The sequence below is a fragment of the Elephas maximus genome, chromosome X (genome assembly GCF_024166365.1).
Source record: "Elephas maximus indicus isolate mEleMax1 chromosome X, mEleMax1 primary haplotype, whole genome shotgun sequence".
In the NCBI taxonomy this organism is placed as follows: domain Eukaryota; kingdom Metazoa; phylum Chordata; class Mammalia; order Proboscidea; family Elephantidae; genus Elephas; species Elephas maximus.
Genome location: NC_064846.1, coordinates 176,296,763 through 176,309,917, shown reverse-complemented (window position 1 = coordinate 176,309,917; position 13,155 = coordinate 176,296,763). Strand labels below are relative to the sequence as shown.

General features: G+C 41.6%; 1 protein-coding gene across 1 annotated transcript in view; it reads left to right on the top strand.

Annotated features, from left to right (window-relative positions):
• The window catches only part of LOC126069376 (cAMP-dependent protein kinase catalytic subunit PRKX-like), a 117,031-nt gene extending 105,049 nt beyond the window's left edge, over positions 1-11,982 (top strand). The window contains exon 4 of the transcript XR_007515920.1: positions 11,846-11,982. The gene's annotated coding sequence lies outside the window, so the exon portion shown is untranslated. The remainder of the gene's footprint in view (positions 1-11,845) is intronic.
• Positions 11,983-13,155: the final 1,173 nt, after the last annotated feature.

The following is a 13,155-nucleotide window of genomic DNA, read 5'->3' as shown; positions in this document are numbered from 1 at the left end:
GTCAACGAGGCTAGGCTATGATTCCCAGTATTGTGTGATTGTCCACCATTTTGCCATCTGATGTGGTTTTCCTATGCATTGTAAATCCTACCTCTAAGATGTTAATGAAGTGGGCTTAGTGGCAGTTATGTTAATAAGGCAGGACTCAATCTGTAAGATCAGGTTGTGTCTTAAATCAATCTCTTTTGAGATATAAAACAGGGAAGTGAGCGGAGAGACAGGGGGACCTCACACCACCAAGAAACTAGAGCCAGGAGAATTGCATGTCCTTTGGACCCAGGGTCCCTGCGCTGAGAAGCTCCTAGACCAGGGGAAGACTGATGACAAAGACCTTCCCCCAGAATCAACACAGAGAGAGAAAGCCTTCCCCTGGAGCTGGCGTCTTGAACTTGGACCTCTAACCTCCTAGACTGTGAGACAATAAACTCCTGTTTGATAAAGCCATCCCCTTGTGGTATTTTTATTATGTGGTATTTTATAACAGCACCGGATACTAAGACACATAGCCTTCAAATGCAAAACCAGATACATCTTACCATTTGAAACTGAGTGTGACTACAAGAAGACTGCATGGTTATTTTAACGATATGGTTGGAGCTCTCCAGAAGAACCGAGGAACCTTTCCAGCTGAATAGTAAAGATTTGAACCCTGAGGGGTCACTTCGCTTATCCGTTGTCTTCGTTTAAAGAAGATGAGCAATTAAAAAAGTATTTATTTTCTGTGGCCAATATACACAACCAAAGATACATCCGATCACGGTTTCTACAAGAACAGCTGGATGACATTGGTCACACACTTCGCATCGTGCCACCACCTCCTTGAATTTGGACCTTTAGCTTCCTGAACTGTGAGAAAATTAATTCTCTACCCATATTGTTTCATTGCCGTTCATTTAGACTCTCTGCCCATTCTCGTTCTCACCTGTGCTTTCCATTAACTGCAGTTTACAGTGTTAACTATGTTTACATGGTCAGTTTAAACTCATATTCTTTATAAGACCTCAATGCTCAAGAAGGTGAGCCATATTTGAATATTGTCGGTGATTTATCTTGGGGAAAAAAAACCCAAAAAACTTTTTACCATTCTTCCTTAAGCTTAGGGAACAATTTAATTGCTGACTGCCTTCACCACACAAGGTGTTCCATGAGAATATTACTTGCAGCTATTTTCCCCATGAAACAAACTTTCTTAATAGCATTAACACCCCCACGCCACCCTTTCCACAAAGAGAAACACTATGGAGGCTCCATCTGCTAAGAACCTACAAATCCTTCCTAATGCCCCATTGCCATTTTGCTTTGTTATGTAAAACAGCCCCCATTGTTCTCATGAATTTAATTTATAACATATAAATAGTACAGTTTTCACCTTAGACAGCCATCTAAGCTTTTGTTTGAAATTAAAAAAAAAAAAAAAAGATTTTTGCTGCTAAAAGGATCTGAATAAGTTAGCTGTAGTGTAGAGAATGGAACCCTGGTGGTGCAGTGGTTAAGCATTTGGCTGTTAATCAAAAGGCTAGAAGTTCGAATCCCCTAGGGGCTTCTTGGGGAAATCCTATGGGACAGTGTACTCTGTCCTATAGGGTTGCTATGAGTCTGAATCGACTCGATGGCAGTGGGTTTGGTTTACTGTAGAGAACAGCTGGTCCCAAGTTCATGTAGTGGCTGGGACTCACAATGGGCTTTAGGAGAAGTCAGAGGACGTTTCAAGCTCCATGGAAACCAGGTCCATGTCTGATTCTGCACCTTATGATAGGCCACCACGTGGGGACGCTACACTGACTTCTAGAGTGAAGCTGATGAACCTTTCTCTTCAGTGATATCTTCTCTCTGCTCTATTCTCCCTTCCCCGTCTCTCTCCCTCTCTTTTATTTTCCCTCCATTTTTCTTTCCTGTCTTAGTCTCCCAGTGCTGCTATAACAGAAATGCCACAAATGGGTTGCTTTAATGAACAGATATTAATTTTCTCACAGTTCTGGAGGCTGTTGTTGTTAGGTGCTGTTGAGTTGGTTCTGAAACATAGGGACCCTATGTACAACAGAATGAAACACTGCCTGGTCCTGCTCCATCCTCATAAACTTTGCTATGTGTCTTGGTGATCCAGTGCAGCTCTAGCAGAAATACCACAAGTGAATGGCTTCAACAAACAGAAATTTTTTCTCTCACAGTCTAGGAGGCTAGAAGTCCAAACTCAGGGTGCCAGCTCCAGGGGAAGGCTTTCTCTCTCTGTTGGCTCTGGAGGAAGGTCCTTCTCATCAATCTTCCCAGGTCGAGGAGCTCCTCAGTGGAAGGATTTCACTCCACTCCTGGCTCTTCTTTCTCGGTGGTAGGGGGGTCCTTCTCCTCTTTGCTTGATTCTGTCTTTTATATCTCAAAAGAGATTGACTCAAGATACAACCTAATACTCTAGATTGAGTCCTGCCTCATTAACATAACTGCCTGTAATCCTGCCTCATTAACATCATAGAGGTTAGAATTTACAACACACAGGATAATCATATCAGATCATGAAATGGTGGACAGCCACACAATACTGTCAACTGCTAAGTTGACACCCATTTTTCAGGGACACAATTCAATCCATAACACTATGTTTGAGCCCATTGTTGTAACCACTGTGTCAGTCCATCTCGCTGAGGCTGAATTGAGGGCACTGGCTCTAGGGGAAGGCTCTCTCTCTGTCCGCTCTGGGAGAAGGTCCTTGTCTCAGTTTCTCTAGCTGGCTGTCGTTGGAGATCCTGGGCTTATAGACTGGTCTGCCTTTGAGTCTTCAGATAACTTGGGTCTTCCACCTGTGTCTGCCTTCTTCTCTGGCTAATGTGCTCTTCTATACCTCAAAGTGATTGGATTAAGACATACCCTACACTGACTCGTGGCAACCCTGTGTGTTTCAGAGAGTAGAACGGTGCTCTGTAGGGTTTTCAATGGCTGGTTTTTTTTGAAGTAGATTATCAGGCCTTTCTTCCAGGGTACTTTTGAGTGGGTTTGAACCACTAGCCTTTCATTTAGCAGCTGAGCGCTTAACTGTTTGCACCACCCAGAGACCATGAGATTATGGGACGTTAGAATTTATAGTTTGTCTACGATTGTAAGTGTAGACTGTTGGCTTAAGGCATGTATTGCTCTCTACTTATAGCCCCCTCATCAGAGAACTAGGATATTTGAGCTTCATTTTCCACTTTCTGTATTTTGATTTTAAATATTCCATTTTTATAGTCATACTTTAAAAAATAACCATCAGCAAAGGGACAGATATTGTATGATCTTCCTTTTTTATTTTTCCCACTGATGTCAAGTTGATTCCGACTCATAGTGATCCTGTAGAACAGAGTAGAACCGCCCCATAGGGTTTCCAAGGAGCAGCTGGTGGATTCAAACTGCTGACCTTTTGGTTAGCAGTTGAGCTCTTAACCACTGCACTACCAGGGCTCCTGTATGATCTCACTTGTGTGAAATACCTAGAAAAGGCAAGTGCACAGAGATCAGAGTTTAACAGTGGTTCTCAGGGATGGGAGGAAAGGGGAGAACAGAGAGTCATTGTCTGGGAGGCAGTGAGTTGCCGTTCATGGTGCGGGGAAATTTGGCCATGGATTTGGGTGTTGGTTGCATAATAGAATTGATACAATTTGTATCACTGAAATGTACATGTGAAAAATGTTGCATTGATGTATGATGTGTTAATTACATTTTTACAACAACAACAATAAAGTAACCAGCAGACATCAGCTTCAAAAATTTTCCTCTTTATTATCATTTTTGTTTCAATTTTAAATACCCATTACTGTCCCAAGCTCACCAGATCCTTTGTTCCTTTCAGTTTTAAGTACTCATTGCTCTGTCCAGCTACCTCGATGGAGAAATTGATGCTTTTCCCCAGAAGAGCAACTTTTTGATTGTCTTCAATGCAGAAGGATTTTATTTCAAAAGGGGTTAGATTTCTCATACTGAACACAAATATAACCTCCTTGTTCTTGGCGACCTTCACTGCGATTTGGTATTGGCTCTGTGGTGTTTTGTGGGCATTCACCTGATGTTACTCCCTGACAGGAAAACTAGTTGTTTTCCAGTTTATAACTCACAGAAGACAGAATTCTTGTCCCTGGTATAAAGAGAATATCGTTTTCCTACAGTGTCAACTTAAGTCGAATTCATGAACTGTATGCTACCCCGAGGCAGATAAAATATTAGTCATCAGGAACTATTCCCATTTGAGAAGCTATTGTCATGAAATCTCCTTGGGCAAAGACTCATCCAACTCTCCCTGTCCTTCTCCTTCACCTCCCCAAATTCTCAACAGAGTGATACAAACATAAAAACAGGATATTTTCTTGAGCTTTTATTTCACTGTCTATATCCTATTTTTAAGATGTATGTGTATGGGTGGAGCCCTGGAGGTTCAGTGGTTAAAGGCCTGATTGCTAACCAAAAGCTCAACAGTTAGAATCCACCATCCGCTCCTTGGAAACCCTATGAGGCAGTTCTACTCTGTCCTATAGGGTCGCTATGAGTTGGAATCAACTCCACGGCAGTGGGTTTTTTTTTTAACCACATTGTTTTCACACACTGTGCCCAGGTGGTACAAGCAGTTTGCACTCATCTACTAACCGAAAGGTCAGTCCCGGGGTCCTGCAGAAGAAAAGCCTGGCAACCTGGTTCCATAAAAATTACAGTCAAGAAAACCCTGTGGAGCTCAGTCCTGTTCTGTAAAACACATGGGGTTGCCATGAGTCAGAATCCATTAGACAGCAATGCGTTTGGTTTCTTTTGGTATATGTTGGAATTCAGGTGTAGTCATTAAAATGTACAATATTGTGACAAAACCAAAAAACTCATTGCTGTTGAGTCGATGCCAACTCATAGCGACCCTATAAGACAGAGTAGAATTGCCCCATAGGGGGTCCAAGGCTGTAAATCTTTATGGAAGCAGACTGCCACATTTTTCTCCCGAGGCGGGTGGGTTCAAACAGCCTACTCTTTGGTTAGCACTGAGCGCTTAACCACCACACCACAGAGGCTCCTTATATTGTGGTAAAATAAAAAAAACAAGCCCTTTGCCATTGAGTCGATTCTGACTCCTAGTGATCCTATAGGACACAGTAGAACTGCCCCATAATGTTTCCAAGTGCAGCTGATGGATTTGAACTGCTGACCTTTTGGTTAGCATCCTCAGCATTTCTTTTTCAACTAAGGAAAATTCCAATTTAAGAGATGGTTCATTGCATGATGTTTCCTAAAGTATGGCTTTGTAGTCTTACCCAATTGCACTTCGGTGAAGACCCCAGAGAGGCCTTTGAGAGAGAACGTGTATGTCAGAGTTTTTAAAAATGGTTCTGTATAAGAAGACTGAATGTCTGGGAGTGCTTTGATGAAAACAACTTGGGAGATGTTTTATTCAAGGAAGAGGTCAAAATGAGGAATTGCCTCACTGCGACATCACAGGTCCAATGGCAAAGAATCTGGCTGCTGTTGAGTTGATTCCGACTCGTGGTGACCCCACGTGACAGCTGGACAATGGAAAAAGAAGACCCAGAGTGAACTGATGCTTAAGAATTGTGGTGTTGGCCAAGAATATTGGCTATAACGTGGACTGCCAGAAGAACGAACAAATCAGTCTCGGAGAAGTACAACCAGAATGTCCTTTAGAAGTGAGGATGGTGAGACTTCGTTTCTCTTACTTTGGACACATCATCAGGAAAGACCAATTTCTAGAAAAAGACATCATGTTGGGTAAAGTAGAAGGGCAGTGAATATGAGGGAAACCGTCCGTGAGATGGATTAACACAATGGCCACAACAATGGACTCAAAGACATCAGCAATATGAAGATGGCATGGGATTGGGCCCTGTTTCATTCTGTTACACACAAGGTCTCCATGAGTAGGAGTTCATTCAATGGCAAGTAGCAGCAAGGTGTATATGTAGGGACCAATTACTAGAAAAAGACATCATGGTTGGTTAAGTGGAGGGCAAGTAAAAAGGAGGAAAACCCTCCAGGAGATGAATAGACACAGTGGCGTCAACAATGGACTCAAACATACCAACGATCATAAAGATGGTGCAAGAATGGGCAACATTTTGTTCTGTTACACATAAGGTCCCCATGAGTCAGAGCGGACTCAATGGCAGCTAAGAACAACACCAGGGCCATAGAAAGAAGTCATGAGTCACATGTTCAAAGTCAGGTGACGTTCAATCCTGAAGTAGGACCCTCTGTGCTTCTCTGCAGAGCTTCTGCACAGTCAGAGAAAAGGAAACTAACAGATAAAGAAAAGGTTGAATTGCTGATTCTGGGTTTCCTTCCAGACACTTTAGTATGTGGTTAAGGTGATTAATTGATTGAAGAGATTTACACTAAAGGATCAATGCCCGTGGAAGCAGCAGTCAAGAATCAAACGACTCATTGCATTAGGCAAATCTGCTGTAAAAGACCTCTTTAAAGTTTTGAAAAGCAAAGATGGCACCTTGAAGACTCAGGTGCGCCTGACTCAAGCCATGGCGTTTTCAGTATCCTCATATGCATATGAAAGCTGGACAATGAATAAGGAAAATCAAGGGAGAATTGATGCCTTTCAAATGTGGTGTTGGTGAAGAATATGGAATATACCATGGACTGCCAGAAGAAAGAACAAATCTGTCTTGGAAGAAGTACAGCCAGAATGCTCCTTAGAAGCAAGAATAGCAAGAGTGTCTCACATACTTTGGACATATTATCAGGAAGGACCAGTCCCTAGGGAAGGACATCATGCTTGGTAAAGTAGAGGGTCAGCGAAAAAGAAAAAGACCCTCAATGAATTGGATTGACACAGTGGCTGAAACAATGGGCTAAAACATAACAATGACAGTGTTTTGTTCTGTTGTACGTAGGGTTTCACTATGAGTCAGAACCGACTTGCCAGCACCCCACAACAACAGCATTTTGAAAGATCATCACAATTTTTTACGGCCCTTATCTGGTAGCTTCTCCCCTCTCTCCTTTTCCCGGTTTAGACTTGTTCCCCATGGTCTGTGGACACCTTATGCTGCCTTTGTACAGTGGACAGGTGTGTGTTCGTATAGTTGATTCCTTGCTGCCTTTGGTTCTGCAGATCTTTTAATTATTTAGTTTTTATAGGACTGCAGGCTCTTGTGAGCTTAATTAGGGCTCTAATTGCCTCCGGGAAATGTAGATGAACTTGTTGGGCAAGGACTAAGAAACTCCAGTGGATGAGTTTGGAAAAGAAAAAGAAAGAGAAAACCATTGAGTCTTCGCAGAGTTTTGGGAATTGCAGTTTAAAACAAACATGCAGCAGAAATAAAAAGATGCCCTTCTCCAGAGCTGAGAAAGAGGACTGAGATTCAATTCCATTTTTACAAATTCTGTAAGTTAAATTTGACGTCTGCCATGGGGACCTCATACCACCAAGAAGGCAATGCCAGGAGGAGAGCGTGTCCTTTGGCCCTGAGGTTCCTGTGCTGAGAAGCTCCTAGTCCAGGGGAGGTTGGACGACAAGGACCTTTCTCTAAAGCCGACAGAGAGAGAAAGCCTTCTTCTGGAGCTGACGCCCTGAATTTGGACGTCTAGCCTTGAAGACTGTGAGAGAATAAACTTCTCTTTGTTAAAGCCATCTACTTGTGGTATTTCTGTTATAGCAGCGCTGGATGACTAAGACAATAATCGTATGAACCTAGCAGCCCAAACTTGTTTCAACCTAAGAGTGTCCATTTCTAGCCTGTGCTAGAGAGAAATGGCAGAGAACAGAAGACCTGGCAATGCGAGATGCGTGGTTATCTTTCCTTTAAATTACTTTTAAAGGAATTTTTAAAAAGCATTTACAAAGAATAGCATGAAAAGGAAGTCCTAAAAAGAAACTGAGAAGGAAAATGTCCTGGAAACAGAAAGCAAGACTTGCTGTTTTTCTCCTAGGAAATGCTTTAAACATATAATAGGAACAATACTTTTCTTAAGGAATTTTATTTGAAGAACTGAATTTTTAAATAATAATAACTTTTGAAATTACTGTGTTTTTCCCCTGATTCAAAAGAGGATACTTTATCAGAGAACCCCAGACAAGTCATTAAAATTCTTAGTGCCTGTGAAGATGTAACCATTCAGTCATTTGTAAAGCAATCTTGGTTTGTGCCTTTTCTTTCCCTGACCTGAATGAAAATGTTAAGAGGGAAGTAGAAGAAAATAGCTAGGTAAATCCCATCTACAATGGTGGCAAAGAGCTGTATCTATGTACTTTGTTACATCATTATAAATGAATAAAACTTTGGAGTGTGAAAAAAAATTGACATCTTGTTGTGGATGGGCTGGACTCAACTCATGGCGAACCCATGTGCTACAGAGTAGAACTTCTCCGTAGGGTTTTCTTAGCTGTAATCTTTATGGAAGCAGATTGCCAGGCCTTTCTTCCATGGCACTGACCATGGGTTCAAATGGTCAACTGTTACCTTGGTAGTTGACCATAAACAGTTTACAGGACCCAGAGACCTCTCTACTTTCATAGCATCTGTCTAATTCCATCTCTTCCTCTTTCCCCTCCCTCTTCTTCTCTGCCCATGGAAGAAATATGTTATTGTGTGCCGCCGAATCGATTCTAACTCACAGGGACCCCATGTGACAGAGGAGAACAGCCCGATAGAATTTCTTAGGCTGTGAATCTCTGTGGGAGCAGATCACTGGGTCTTTTAGCCTGTGGAACCTCTGGGTAGGTTAGGAATACCTGAGGCTTTTAAGGAAACCCTGGTGGCATAGTGGTTAAATGCTACAGCTGCTAACCAAAAGGTCGGCAGTTCAAATCCACCAGGTGCGCCTTGGAAACCCAATGGGGCAGTTCTACTCTGTCCTATAGGGTCGCTATGAGCCACAATTGACTCGATGGTAATGGGTTTTGATTTTTTAAAGATAAGGCCTGTGGATCCACCAGCCAGTAGCCAACTCCTTCCCCAATTAATCAGCACTATTCTGGCAGCACTAACCATGGAATTTGATGTAAAATAAAAGGTAAAATATACTTCAAATAGTAGAAAAGGGGTGGGCCTAATATCACCATTGTTTGCAATATTTTGTGAACCTAAAAAATTAAGGGGAAGGGAGGGAGGTGAAAAACTTTCAGAGAAATAAGTATGAGACACATTACGAAATTAATCTGCAAAAGCCAATAGCTTTTCCTTAGATAATAGTGATGTCTTAGAAATTAGTCAGAAGTAAATTTATCATAGCAACCTAAAACATGAAATGCCTCAAAAATAAAACTTCTAGAGATAAACACCACAATGTCTCAGGTGAAAAAACTCACTGGATTGAATTAGCTGGTGATTAGACATTGTAGAAGAAAAGATTAGTGAATTTGATGAGTTACCGACAGATACTATACAAAATGAAACAGAGTGTTAGCAAGCTCTGGGTCAGCTTCAAGGGGGCTTGGTGTTGTGTGCTGTTAAATCAATTCTGACTCATAGTGACCCTATATGACAGAGTAGAACTGTCCTGTAGAGTTTCCTAGGCTGTAATCTTTATGGGAGGGAGCAGATCACCAGGTCTGTCTCCTTCAGAGCTGCCGGGTGGGTTCGAACCACTGACTTTTTGGTTAGCAGCTGAGCACTTAACCACTGCACCACCAGGGTTCCTTTGAGTGGACTCATGTATGTATAATTGGTGCTACCAAAGAAGAGGAGAGAGAAGTGGGGATATAAGAGTATTTGAAAATATAATGGCTGACATTTTCTAAATTTGCTGAAAATTATAATCCACATATTTAAGAATTTGAATAAATTCTAAACAGGAGGCACAAGAAGAAAATGTCACCAAGGCACACCATAATCAAATTGATCAAAAGCTAGTAATAAAGAGAAAACCTTAAAGGCAGCCAGAGAAGAAGACACTTTATATACAGAGAGAACAAACATACAGATGACAGCTGATTTCCCACTGGAAACAATGTAAGTGAGGAGACAGTGGAGTATCAGCTTTAAAGTACTGAAAGAAAAAAAGAGTTTCCAAGGAGTGGCTGGTGGACTCGAACTGATGACCTATAGGTTAGCAGCCGAGCTCTTAACCACTGTGCCACCAGAGTTTCAGTAAGCATAACGACCCTACGTACAAAATAAAGATACACTGCCCAGTCCTGCACCATTCTCACAGTCATTGTTATGCTTAAGCCCATTGTTGCAGCCACTGTGTCAATCCATGTCATTGACGGTCTTCCTCTTTTTGGTTGACCCTCTACTTTACCAAGCATGTGATGTCTTTCCCTAGGTATTGGTCCCTCCTGATGACATGCCCAAAGTATGTGAGATGAAATCTTGCCATCCTCACTTCTAAGGAGCAATCTTGCTGTACTTCTTCCAATACAGATTTATTCGTTCTTCTGGCAGTCGATGGTATATTCAATATTCTTTACCAACAGCTTTATTCATATGCATCAATTCTTCTTTGGTCTTCCTTATTCATTGTCCAGCTTCTGCATGCAGATGAAGTGATTGAAAACACCACGGCTCGGATCAGGGGCACCTTAGTCCTCAAAGTGATATCTTTGCTTTTGAATGCTTTTAAGAGGTCTTTTGCAGCAGATTTTCCCAATGCAATGCGTCTTTTGATTTCTTGACTGCTGCTTCCATGGGCCTTGATTGTGGATTCAAGTAAAATAAAATCTTTGACAACTTCAATCTTTTCTCCGTTTATCATGATGTTGCTTACTGGCCCAGTTGTGAAGATTTTTGTTTTCTTTATGTTGAGGTGTCATCTATACTGAAGGCTGTAGTCTTTGATCTTCATCAGTAAGTGCTTCAAGTCCTCTTTGCTTTCAGCAAGTAAGGTTGTGTCATCTGCATAACCCAGGTTGTAAATAAATTTTCCTCCAATCCTGATGCCATGTTGCTTATTGGTCAAGTTGTGAGGTTTTTTTTTTTTTCTTTATGTTGAGGTGCAATAACGGTGACCTGAAAGTTGCTCTCAGATCTCTCAATTTTGTGCAGAGAGGACTTAGAAGCTCTAGTGTGTGTTTTTTAAACAGAATTTCTAACTGTATTGATTGTTTTCCTTCTAACTCTATTCCTTCCTCTTGAATTCTTATCTGTAGGCCAATTCCATAAACAGCGTACATGGTGGACGGTAAGAAAACCAGCTAATGCAGTTAGACCAAAGAGTCAACAGGTGATAAAATTCAGCTCCAAAAATACACTCAGAAGTTTAACACCCATGGTTTAAATGAGGATTAGGGACCTATTGACTTTTTCTTTCATGCCTAAAAACATGAACTATCTACTTGATTGATCACCTCCATTTCAACAGAAAACCACTAAATTTTGGAGTCTTGACTGTGTCATAGGGTAAAATTTCTTTTTTGTTGTTGAGAATTATTCATACTTTTTAAAAAAATGCTAACATAAATTTCCAAGGTATGTGATTGGAATTCTAGGCTATAAAGTGGACAATGGTGAGCCTTCAAGACAGCATGTAAGGTGTTAAAGGTGCAACAGTGCTAGTTGTGGAGGGCACCTAATTGGGTATGCAAAGCAGCCGGGCAGCCCTGCCTGCTGAAAAGATAAAAAAGAATCACTGCGTGGGGCTAACAGGCTTAGACTTTCTAGACGAAATGGTGCCAAAGGAGGTACTCAGGCAGAAGAGATGTCAAGCTAAACAGTTATGGTCTGTGTCGCAAATTTCCCCAAATATGAAACTTGATGCTGAGATAATCATTTGGAAACATCTCTGCCAGTTAGTTAAAAAAAAAAAATCGAGAAGAAAACCCCAAACAACTCAAAGCAAATGCCAGTATTTTTTCCCTGAATAGTTCATTTAGGTACATGCTTACCATGGTTTTTGTTTGTTTGTTTTCCGTGTGTTTTCTGATTCCTGGCAGATGTCTGACAAAACACAGTGAAATCAGATGGACGAGGATAGCGGCTGTTGTACGCCATCCACTTTCAAGCTGGTGGTGGTGGTGGGGGGACAGTAACAGATAAAAACAAAAATGGAAAAGGGGAAAGAACCAAAGAGAAAGCCCGAGGTATGGCATTTTTTGGGGGGGGAGGGGGAGAATAATGCATTAATATCTTACGTAAAATTTTGCTTGATTTTTAAAAACTGTATGTTTTAGATGCATAAATGATTAGTGATTTCTTTTAAAAACATTACCTAAATAGACTAAGTTTTGCTTGCGTGGTTTAGTTATTGGGTGTTGGAAACGGTGCCAGTGCTTGGCTGTTAACTGAAAGGTTGGCAGTTGAGCCTACCCAGAGGCACTTTGGAAGAAAGGCCTGGAGATGTCCTTCTGAAAGATAAGTCATTGAAACCCTATGGAGCATAGTTCTATTCTGACACACAGGAGGTTGTCGTGAGTCAGAGTCAACTCGACAGAGAGTGGCTTTTGGAGTCCCGGAGCGGTGTAAACAGTTAATGTTTTCAGCTGCTAACCAAAAGGTTGAGGTCTGAGTCCACCCAGAGGCACCTTGGAAGAAAGGCCTGACGACCTACTTCCGAAAGACCAGCCATTGAAAATCCTGTAGAGCACAGCTCTACCCAGACACACATGGGGTTGCCATGAGTCAGGGTCAATTCCATGGCAACTGGTTTTTAGTAGAGCTTCTTTTTTTTTAAAGAATCTATTTTATTTTTGTTGTTGAGAATATACAGAGCAGAACATATACCAATTCAGCAGTGTTTACGTGTGCAATTCAGTGACATGGATAACATTCTTCGAGGTGTGCAACCGTTCTCAGTATCCTTTTGCAAATCGTTCCCCTACCACTAACATGAATTCACTGTCCCCAAGGCTCTCTAGCTAGCTAACCTTTCAAGTTACTCTTGTCCATTAGTAACCATGCTTTTTGTTCCAGTCCTCGGGCTGAAGGATAAAGGACAAGCTCCACTCTGAAATATGCTGGCTTTTGGGGTAAAAGTTAAGGAGCACATGTGGAACCACCCACTAGCTTTTAGGACTTCTGAACATGTGTGGGGGCCCTGGTGGTGCAGTAATAAAGAGGTTGGCTATTAACCAAAAGATCGACAGTTCAAATCCACCAGCTGCTCCTTGGAAACCCTACGGGGCAGCTCGACTCTGTCCTGTAGGGTTGCTGTGAGTCAGAATAGACTCGATGGCAACAGGTTTGGTTTTTTTTTTTTTTTTCAAATATGATTCGTGTCATTTTCTCCTGTATGGCATTGGCTGAA